Here is a 9,108-nt window from a genome sequence, read left to right as displayed (position 1 = left end):
CTGGGAGAAGCAGTTGGGCCACTCCTCTCTGTCAGGGGGGATGTGCAAAATTCCAGGAACAACCAGGAAGTCAAATATAAAATTCATAAAAATAATTTCGTCCTTCTCCTCACAAGCTTTGGAGCTGTAGTACCTCAGGTGCTCCTACATGAGGACAATCGCAGCCAAAAGGATCTTGTTGAACATTTTCATCCATGAAAAAATGCTTGGATTTGGCTCTGCTCAGCTCTGGGTGCTCTTGGAACAAGGCTGGAGGTGAAGAGCTCAGCCTGGGCAGAGCAAACCTGTCCCCAGGCCCTGAGATCAGGGCCTTGGAGAGGCAAGAACATGAGGATTTTCTGCCCTGAGATTGAGATTGGGGTCCCAGAGAGGCACTGGGCAAGAACATGAGGATTTTCTGCCCTGAGATTGGGATTGGGGTCCCAGAGAGGCACTGGGCAAGAACATGAGGATATTCTGCCCCATGAGCTGAGCTGCAGCTGCTCTGCTCCATCCTCAGGGGAGGAAGACAAGGAGGGGTGCAGAGGCAGGACGGCTCCAGCAGCAGGACAGGGACAGGCTGGTGTCCAGCTGATCCTTGCACAACAGCCCCTGGAGTGTGCTGGGAGCCGTGCCCAGCCCTCGCTCGCTCACTTCTAACCCAATGCCGCCTTCTCACCACAGCCATGGAAAAGGAGACTTTCTGCTTCTCAGTGACCTCATGAATGCAAGCCACTGCCAATTCTCCATCCATCTTGGCATTTAAAACATCAACACCTCCCTCCCAAATGGAAAGGGAGTCAGAGGTCCTGTGCTTCCCTGTGCCCTTTGCTCTCGCTCTGTCCTCAGCTGGGGATTGCCTTTAGGGAAGCCCCCTCTGCTCCACTAAACTGGATTTGCAACTGTGGCCTTGTGATCCCGCACCCAGAGCTGCAGTGGGACTGGGAGCAGCCCTGGGGATCCTTGGATTTGTCACTGCAGCTCAGGAGCTGCTGTGAGACAGCTGGGTTTGGTCCGTGGCTGGGTGCATTGGGTCCATGGGTTTGGTGCATTCCCAGCCCCTCAGAGTGGGTGCTCCAACTCTTCGCTCCCACGTGTTTCCAACATCTCTGCTCAAAAGAAAGCTCCATCTCTCCCTCCTGTCTCATTTTTGCTGAGACTCTGCTTGGAACTTGCACAAACCCTCCCCAGAAATAACCCTGGCACCTCTCCCAGCCGTGGGTGTCGGGACTCCAGCTCAGAGAAGGGATGGCTGAGATCTCACTCCTCTTTGTGGCACGTTTTGGTCACCTCTGGCACCTCACTGGTACCAGATTTATAAGGTTCCCCCCTTTCCCAGCTTTTTCCTCCTCTCTGGCTCACCTCTGACCCTCAGAGGGCTCTGGAAGCACCAAGGGTTTTCTTGGTGCAGAACGTGGCACCCACAAAGCTGTAAAAGTGGCCAATAAATCCAGAGAGTTTTCCTCCCTTTGCTGCTTCCTTTGGGATGAAATGAAGGTGCAGCAGAGAGGATGTGGCTGGGATCCTGTTCTGTTTGTTCCCCAGCCTGTGGGTGATTTTTCTTCTGGCCTGAGAAGAGTTTTGAGAATTATTTTACAAAGGAAAAGGGAGGGATAACGACCAAGGGTGCTCGTGGGCTCTTCATCCTTGCTCTGGGAAGCAGCACTTAGCTCAGGGGTGGAAAATCAAAACTGGGGGCAAAACCAAGGGCCTGGTGCCCAGCTGGTACAAATCGGCCAAATCTTTAAGATTTTAATGAGTTTCACCCCCAGGGTCACCTGTGTGACTCCCTCACATGCACGGGAGAGGCATTATAAGGAGAAGGGGAAGTTATTCCTCTTGGAAAGCTCTTCACCTCTCTGTGCACAAGGGAAGCTGAGTCCTGGCTGATCCAGGCAGGTTGGAGGAACTTTGAGACAAGGATTTGGCTTGGCTCTGTGCTGGTGTGGAATATCTTCCTATTGAAGTACATAAATCACAGGGAAATGTCCCAAAATGGTGGGAATGAGCCTTGAGAGCAGCCTGTGCTGTGGGGAAGCAGCAGCAGGAGAGGTTCAGGGGGGCTGGAAAGGCAGCCCTGGCTGTGCTCTGAGGACAATCCCCTGTCCTGGGGGTCTGCACAAGCCCAGGACCCACCTGCAGTGCCCAAGGGGTGACCAGAGCTCCTGGGCTGGGGACAGCCCTGCAGGGACATCCTTTGGGGTGAGTGCCCAGGGAGACCCTGCCCCAGTCTGAGCCATGGGGACCCCCATAGCCAGTGATTGTGTTAATCCAGCTGCAATCCTGCTTTTCTCCCTCCCCAGGGCAAGGCTGCTGATTCCCTGGGCTGAGGTGGGAAGCAGGAGCCCTTCCCAGCCCTGGCCATTCTCTGGATTAATTTAAGATGCTGTGAAGTGTGAGGTTTGGGGGTGGGAGATGCTGTCTAAAACTTGTTTGGAGGCCTGGCTGGATAAATCCCTGTGGAATTTCATTTGACTGAGCTGACACCAGTATGAATCACAGCAGCATTCCCAGCTCTTGGACACTTCCTACCAACTGCCTGCAGGGCTCTTGCTTTTTCAAGGGGAGACTAAAAGCATCTCAAAAACTATTAAAGTCCTAAAATAATAGTGGGGTTTTTTTTTTTAAATTTCACTGAGGAAAAAACAACATCTGCTATAAAAATCTGCTGGCCAGGGGCAGCGGGAGCAGCTCCCACTTCTCAGGGTTTGGCTGGTGGAGGCTGGAAGTGCCTCAGCCCCGTGATCCCAGCACATCCCAAAGCTGTGCCTCATCTGTCTGCAGGATCAGATGGACACAGAGAGGCTGGAGAAATGGGATAAAAGAAAAAGGACAGAGGGAATTTGATGGAAAGAGGAAGGAAATGAAAGAAAGGCTTCCAGGAAAGGGAAGGAGACAACGCTGTATTTATAAATAGTGGGTTGAAGTGAAGGCTCTGGGACGCAGGCAGGCTGCTGCACAATGAAATCCATGAGGTAGCTGTCTGTTCCTGGGATTTAACTGAAGAGTGACATCTCTTCAGAGGCAGGAAAGTGGTCAGGACTAAGCATGAAACATGTAAGATGGCAGAATTCAAAAGGATAAACATTATTTGATACCTTATTTATAGGGCACCACAGGGGAAAGGTAAAGGTTTCAGAAAAGAAAGAAGCACTTTAATTTTATCTGGAGATTTTCCAACAATAAAATCTAATCCATCATTCTCCGTGTGTGACTGCTCTTAATGAAAATTTAGAGGCTGTGAGTGAAATTTAGAATTCCCAGGGGATGCTATTAGGAAGATGTCTAGCAGCTATGCAAAACCTGTTAGATCAGAGCCCTGCCAGAGGCTGGCCAGGGCTGCAGTGTGAAAAGGACACCTCGGATTTTGGGGAGCTGAGGCCCCACCAGCCTCTCCCAGTGGGATTCCTTGGATGGATGCTCATCCCAGGCCTGCCCCCAGAATCAGGGACACCAAGATCCAGCCCCAGCAGCTGTGTTGATCCCAAAAGAGAGGGATTTGGGCCATTTGTGTTTGTTTTTCACCCATGGTGCTGAGAGTTGTGGATTTCTCTCATGCGCTCCCCAGGTTTTTAACTGATCCCAAGTTAAGAGCTCTCAAAAGAAGCAGAGAGAAAATCTATTTCATCAGAGATCCTGGAGTGGTTTGGGTGGAAGGGAATTGTAAAGCTCATCCAGTTCCAATCCCAGGGTGCTCCAAGCCCTGTCCAGCCTGGCCTTGGGCACTCCAGGGATCCATGGCAGCCACAGCTGCTCTGGGAATCTGTGCCAGGGCTGCCCACCCTCCCAGGAGGAATTCCTGAATCCCAACATCCCACCTAAACCTACCCAAGGCTGCTCCAGCCTGGCTTTGGACTCCTCAGCCCATCTTGGAGCTGCTCAGGGCCACAAAGTGCCTCTCATCCCTGCTCATTTCCAATCCTCTGCACTTTATTTTTAATTAAAGCAGATCACCAGACTGTTTCCAATAGCATTTAATGGTCTAAAAGGGGCTTCGATTATAAAGACAGTAATGTTCAATTATTGAAGGGCCTGCATGTACATCATGAATCAGTTTAATACCAAAGTCACTGCCAATTATTCAACTGATTCAAAATGAGGCTCCATCAGAAAATGTTAAATCACAGGATAAATCTGTCCTGGGCAAGGCTGTAGTAATCAAAATTCTCTCAAAGCAGAGAAAGCTTTTCTAAAAGCAGGGGGGAAAAAAGGTTACAGCTTAAGCCAGACATGAAATAGTAATGCCAGATGTTAAACAGTTGACTGAAATTATTGGCAGCTATCAGATGCAAGATACTACTGGGTGCAGAGCTCTGCCACCAAGTTTGTAATCTGGGCAATGGGCTTAAATATTCCTGTCATTTTCTGCCTATGGATGAGAGGCAATTTGGATTATAGAATAATGACCTCCTAATTCTCAGCAGATGAGCATCAGCCTCCTGCAACATCAAAAACCAGCCCAAGTTGAATGTGGAACATCCAAGGAGAGATGGTTTTAGACTCTGTAATTCTGTTGGGTCTGTGGAATTAAGCACAAGGTGCTGCTGGGACCCCTGTGCCTGCAGGCAGCAGTGGGCACCTTGAGAATTCCTAAATTACCAAACAAAACACACAAAAAAGGGTTTACAGATTTTTCTGTCAATCTTTTCTACCCTAAAATTTGCTTTATTTCAGTTTTTCCATGAACTTATGTGCTGCAGAACTCCAGTAGCCCAGGATCACTGGGAGCAGGTACTGCTGTCCATGTGGGATCTCAATCCTTGGGTGGCTCTGCCTTTCCCCTCTCCATCCCATCCCATCCCATCCCATCCCATCCCATCCCATCCCATCCCATCCCATCCCATCCCCACTGTCCAGCAGGATTTGGGGCCCTGCACTGGCACTGATTTATTGTGCAGCACGTGGGGTGTGGGATCCTTTGGAACTCCACCAGGTGTCCTGCACCAACCCCTCCTCTGGCATCAGCCACTGCTGCCATCCACGGGGGAAAAATGGGATGTGGCTCAGGCCAGGTGAGTGCCCTGTGCCCAGGAGGACCTGTCAGGGATCTTTCCCAGCAGGACTCTGAGCACCTCCTGCCCTGCAGGATGAGATCTGCTCTCTCTCCATGCTCAGCTTGGGGTATGTCAGAAATAACTTCTGTAGTGACAGGACAAGACAGAAACTGTTTAGGTGGAAAATTTGGAAGGAATTCCTCCCTGGGAAGGTGGGCAGGCCCTGGCACAGATTCCCAGAGAAGCTGTGGCTGTCCCTGGATCTCTGGAAATGTCCAAGGCCAGGCTGGATGGGGCTTGGAGCAGCCTGGGACAGTGGAAGCTGTTGGGGGTGCAATGGGATGGTTTTTAAAGCTCTTTCCAACCCAAACCCTTCAGTAATTCTGAATTTCTATGAATGGAGCTCTCCACAGGCACAAGCACAGCCCCAGCCTGTCCCACTCACTGCACCCTATAATAAATTGTCCCCCACGCCTGACAGGCTGAGGGGCTGAGACTGAAGTAACAAAACTCAGTTGCTCAGACGAGCCAAACCCCACATTTGCTTTAATTTTTAATCTTTTTCTCCCTCTTTTTCTCCCTCCTTCCCTGCTACAGAGCTGAGAGCCTGCACAGCAGGGCTGGGTTTGTTCCTGCCTCGGCAGCAGCAGGAACATCCCAGCTCCAAGGCTGGAGGATGGGCGAGGAAAGGGTCAGGACACATCCCCTGACTGCGAGCTGAAGAAAAATGTTGGCAGAGCAAAGCTTGCCACAGGAAGAAAAGGTTGTCCTGGCTGTTCATATTCCTCCACATGGGGTGAGTAAAACTGTCGGTCAGACCGAAGCGTCTGATGCACAGAGGGGAATAAAAACTCATTAAAGGGCCAAAAGGAAACCCTATTAAAATATCAAATATAAACCGGAGGAGACTTGATCACCCAAGTGCTGGAGGAGTGTCAGGGCTTGAATGAATCTGACTTTTTTCCCCCTGAAAGCGGAGGAAATGCGTTTTGTGGAAAGCCAGGTGGGATGAGGGGCAGGTAGGGTGTCAAAGAGCACTGATAATATTTCAGGGCCTCGCTCGGAGCCGGGGATACGAAGGGGATTTATCCGGTTTTCGGCGGGGAGGAGAGTGCTGGCAGATTTTTGAAGGAATTCCAAGGAGGTTCAGACTCATCTGGTTCTTAAATCGAGAGCTCTTGGCCGCCACTGTGCCGGGGCAGGAGCATCTCCAGTGCTCACTGCCGGGACTCTGCCTGGCGCAGGGAGCAGCGCCGGTGGCTCTGTGTGACTCTCCTGCCCTGGCCCGGCTCTTGTCCTCCTGAAAAGCCAAAAAAAATAGCATTTCATGTGTTCTGAACCACTCAAAGAACCATCCTTCTCCCAGCATCCCACTTCTGGTTTATGTGGTCTTGAAAGAGGAAAGAAGTTATAGGGAAAGAGAGCAGAACAAAATATTTTCTTTCAAGCACTGAAATCTGTGTTAGTCCTGTCAGTGCTGGAAGGGATGGAGCCTGGCGTCCATTTGTGCCTCAGGGCTGATGGACTTTTAAACCAAACCGAACTGGGGCTCTCTCAGGCTTTTACCCCTTCCTACACACCAGGAAAACCATGTGGGGTTTAAAAACACAGGATTTATACCTCACCCAGAGCAGCTCCTGCCTGATCAGCACCCAGAGTCCTCTTTTTGGGGGGTTTCTCCTGTGTGGACCTCTGGTATCTCATAGGTGTGAAAGCTTTTCCATGGTTTGGGAATGTTGGTCCCATTTGTTCCTGGATTTGAAGTTTTTTGGTTGTAATTAAACTCAGAGAAGGAATGAATGAAGGGTTTCTCTCTCTCACACATTTGTTAATGGGTTACCTTTGGGGTTTGGAGCTGTTGTCCAGTTGGTTGGCACTGGACAACAGCTCCAAATTCAGGAATGAAGTTGTGAGGGGAACATCACTGGGCCATCACCCCAGAAATTTCATTCCCTCACAAAATCAGGGTTCAGGTAACAGCTTATTTGTAATTTAGGTGGAACAGGCCCTGAGCTTCACCCATGCTCCTCACTCTGCTCCCATTTCCCTCCTGCACAGTGAGGCACGTTCTTATCCCAAGCCTTCCTCCTCAATCCAGGATTTTTTTTGACACCTGGGCTGGTTGCCTCCCATCTCAGCAACACCAGGGTACAAACAGGGCCCATCATTCCCTCACAGACACATTAGAATCACCTAAATCCTGTTTCCTCCTGAAACCTCAGCTAGTCCCACACAGCAAAGCGCTGAGGGGCTCCCCAAAGGGGAGAAGGGGGGATGTGCCCTCACAACCCCACAGAGAAAGCTTGAAAACCCCACAACTCTTTCCCAAAAGCTCGGTTCTAAGAATCTCTTTTCCATTTCCAGATCTCCCATCATTTCTGGGGCCAAACACACCCAAGAGGCATGACAGGAATCAGCTGGGGTGGGCTCAGCTGCTGGATTAGCACCTGCCCAGGTGGGATTGGAGGTTTTGATCCTCAGAGCCTTTTCCAGCCCACTGATGTATCCCAAACCTTTCACCAGGTACAAACTGTGCAGCACAATGAAGTAGCAGTGAATGTAAATGGGACGTGGAAAGGTTTTTGAACAGATGTTTTAATGGTCTGCTTGCTGTTGTGGTCAGAGAGAAATTCCCTTTGACTTGAGGAGCTGGAGGGTAAAATCCCACTCCTCTGAAGGTGGAGGGTAGAATCCCACTCCTGTGGCCCTCAGCTGCTCATTCCCAGGGAGCTGCAGTCTCCAGTGATGTCCCAACAGCTGCAGAGTCTCCTGGAAGCAGGGATGTGGGAATCACCTGTCCAATATATAAATCTATTTGCATTTCTAGCAGTGGTTTGAGACATTTCTGGCACAGATTCCAGAGAAGCTGTGGCTGCCCTGGATCCCTGGCAGTGTCCAAGGCCAGGCTGGACAGGGCTTGGAGCAATGTGGGACAGTGGAAGGTGTTGGGATTGGAGCTGGATGAGCTTTAAGGTCCCTTCCAGGATCCTCTGATTCCGTGATGTCAGCCCCAGACCTCGAGCTTGGCTGGATCTGGGCACAAAACCCACCAGGGCAGAGCAGACCGAGCTCAGGCAATGCGAAATTCAATATTTTACACCCACACCACTAAAAATAAGCCGCCGCCGCCAACTCTTCATCTGGAAAGAGGAACCACCGATGTCACCGTGTCTTGGACAAGGCACAGCACTCAAGTCCTGACCATATTTAGCCATAAGATCATCTCCCAGGACTTCACAAAATCATGGAATCACAGGATGGTTTGGGTTGGAAGGGACCTTAAATCTCATCCAGTCCCAGCCCCCTGCCATGGGCAGAGAATCAGGAATTTCTGCATGAGAGCAGAGTTTTAGAGAAAAGTCTTCTGGCCAAGGGCCAGTTCTGCTGTTGTTATTCTCCCTGCTATCTCCATACTTCTTTTCATCCCCCAAATTGCTGTGTTGAGTTACTCAAGGTTGCTAAAACCGTGTTGTGTTAAGGAGGCAGCAACAAGAAGAAATTATGTCTCTAGAAAATGCCCCACACAGCTGAAACCAGGCCATCTCTTCAGGTGTCAGGTTTAGATTTTGTCATTGTAAGCAGAGAAACTTGAAACATTTTGCCCAAATGTGTTGAAAGCCAGAAAGATTATTCATGGAATAAATATTCATTTGCAGGAAGAGGGATTTTTTTTTTAAATGCATGAATATTTCAGGCGGGGTGTGCAGTTTCTTGAAGGAAAAGGTGATCATATTCTGAGTGTTGTTTAAGTAGTTGCTAATATTAAGGATATCAGGAATTAAAGGTATCGGGGCACTTCATTTTTAAGATGAAATCATGGAACAGAATGCCAGAATGGTTTGGGTTGGAAGGGACATTAAAAACCATCCAGTTTCAAGCCCCTGCCATGGGCAGATTCTGCTTAAGTTAAAATCCTTCCTAGATTTTCTTTAACTGATTCTTATTAGTGAAAAACTCCCTCAGAATCAGTCCTCAAACTTTCCCTCCCAGGTGCTGTAACACCATCACTCAGCTGAACAACTTTAACCACAAACACATTGCCCTTGTAGCCCTGAACACCAGAAAATATCTTTATTTTATTCACAGGTCCCGTCGGCTTTTTCCCGGCGAAAACTCGATTCCCTGTGCCAGCAGC

The sequence above is a fragment of the Ammospiza nelsoni genome, chromosome 17, assembly GCF_027579445.1.
Source record: "Ammospiza nelsoni isolate bAmmNel1 chromosome 17, bAmmNel1.pri, whole genome shotgun sequence".
Taxonomy (NCBI): Eukaryota; Metazoa; Chordata; class Aves; order Passeriformes; family Passerellidae; genus Ammospiza; species Ammospiza nelsoni.
Note: the sequence above shows the minus strand (reverse complement) of the source record.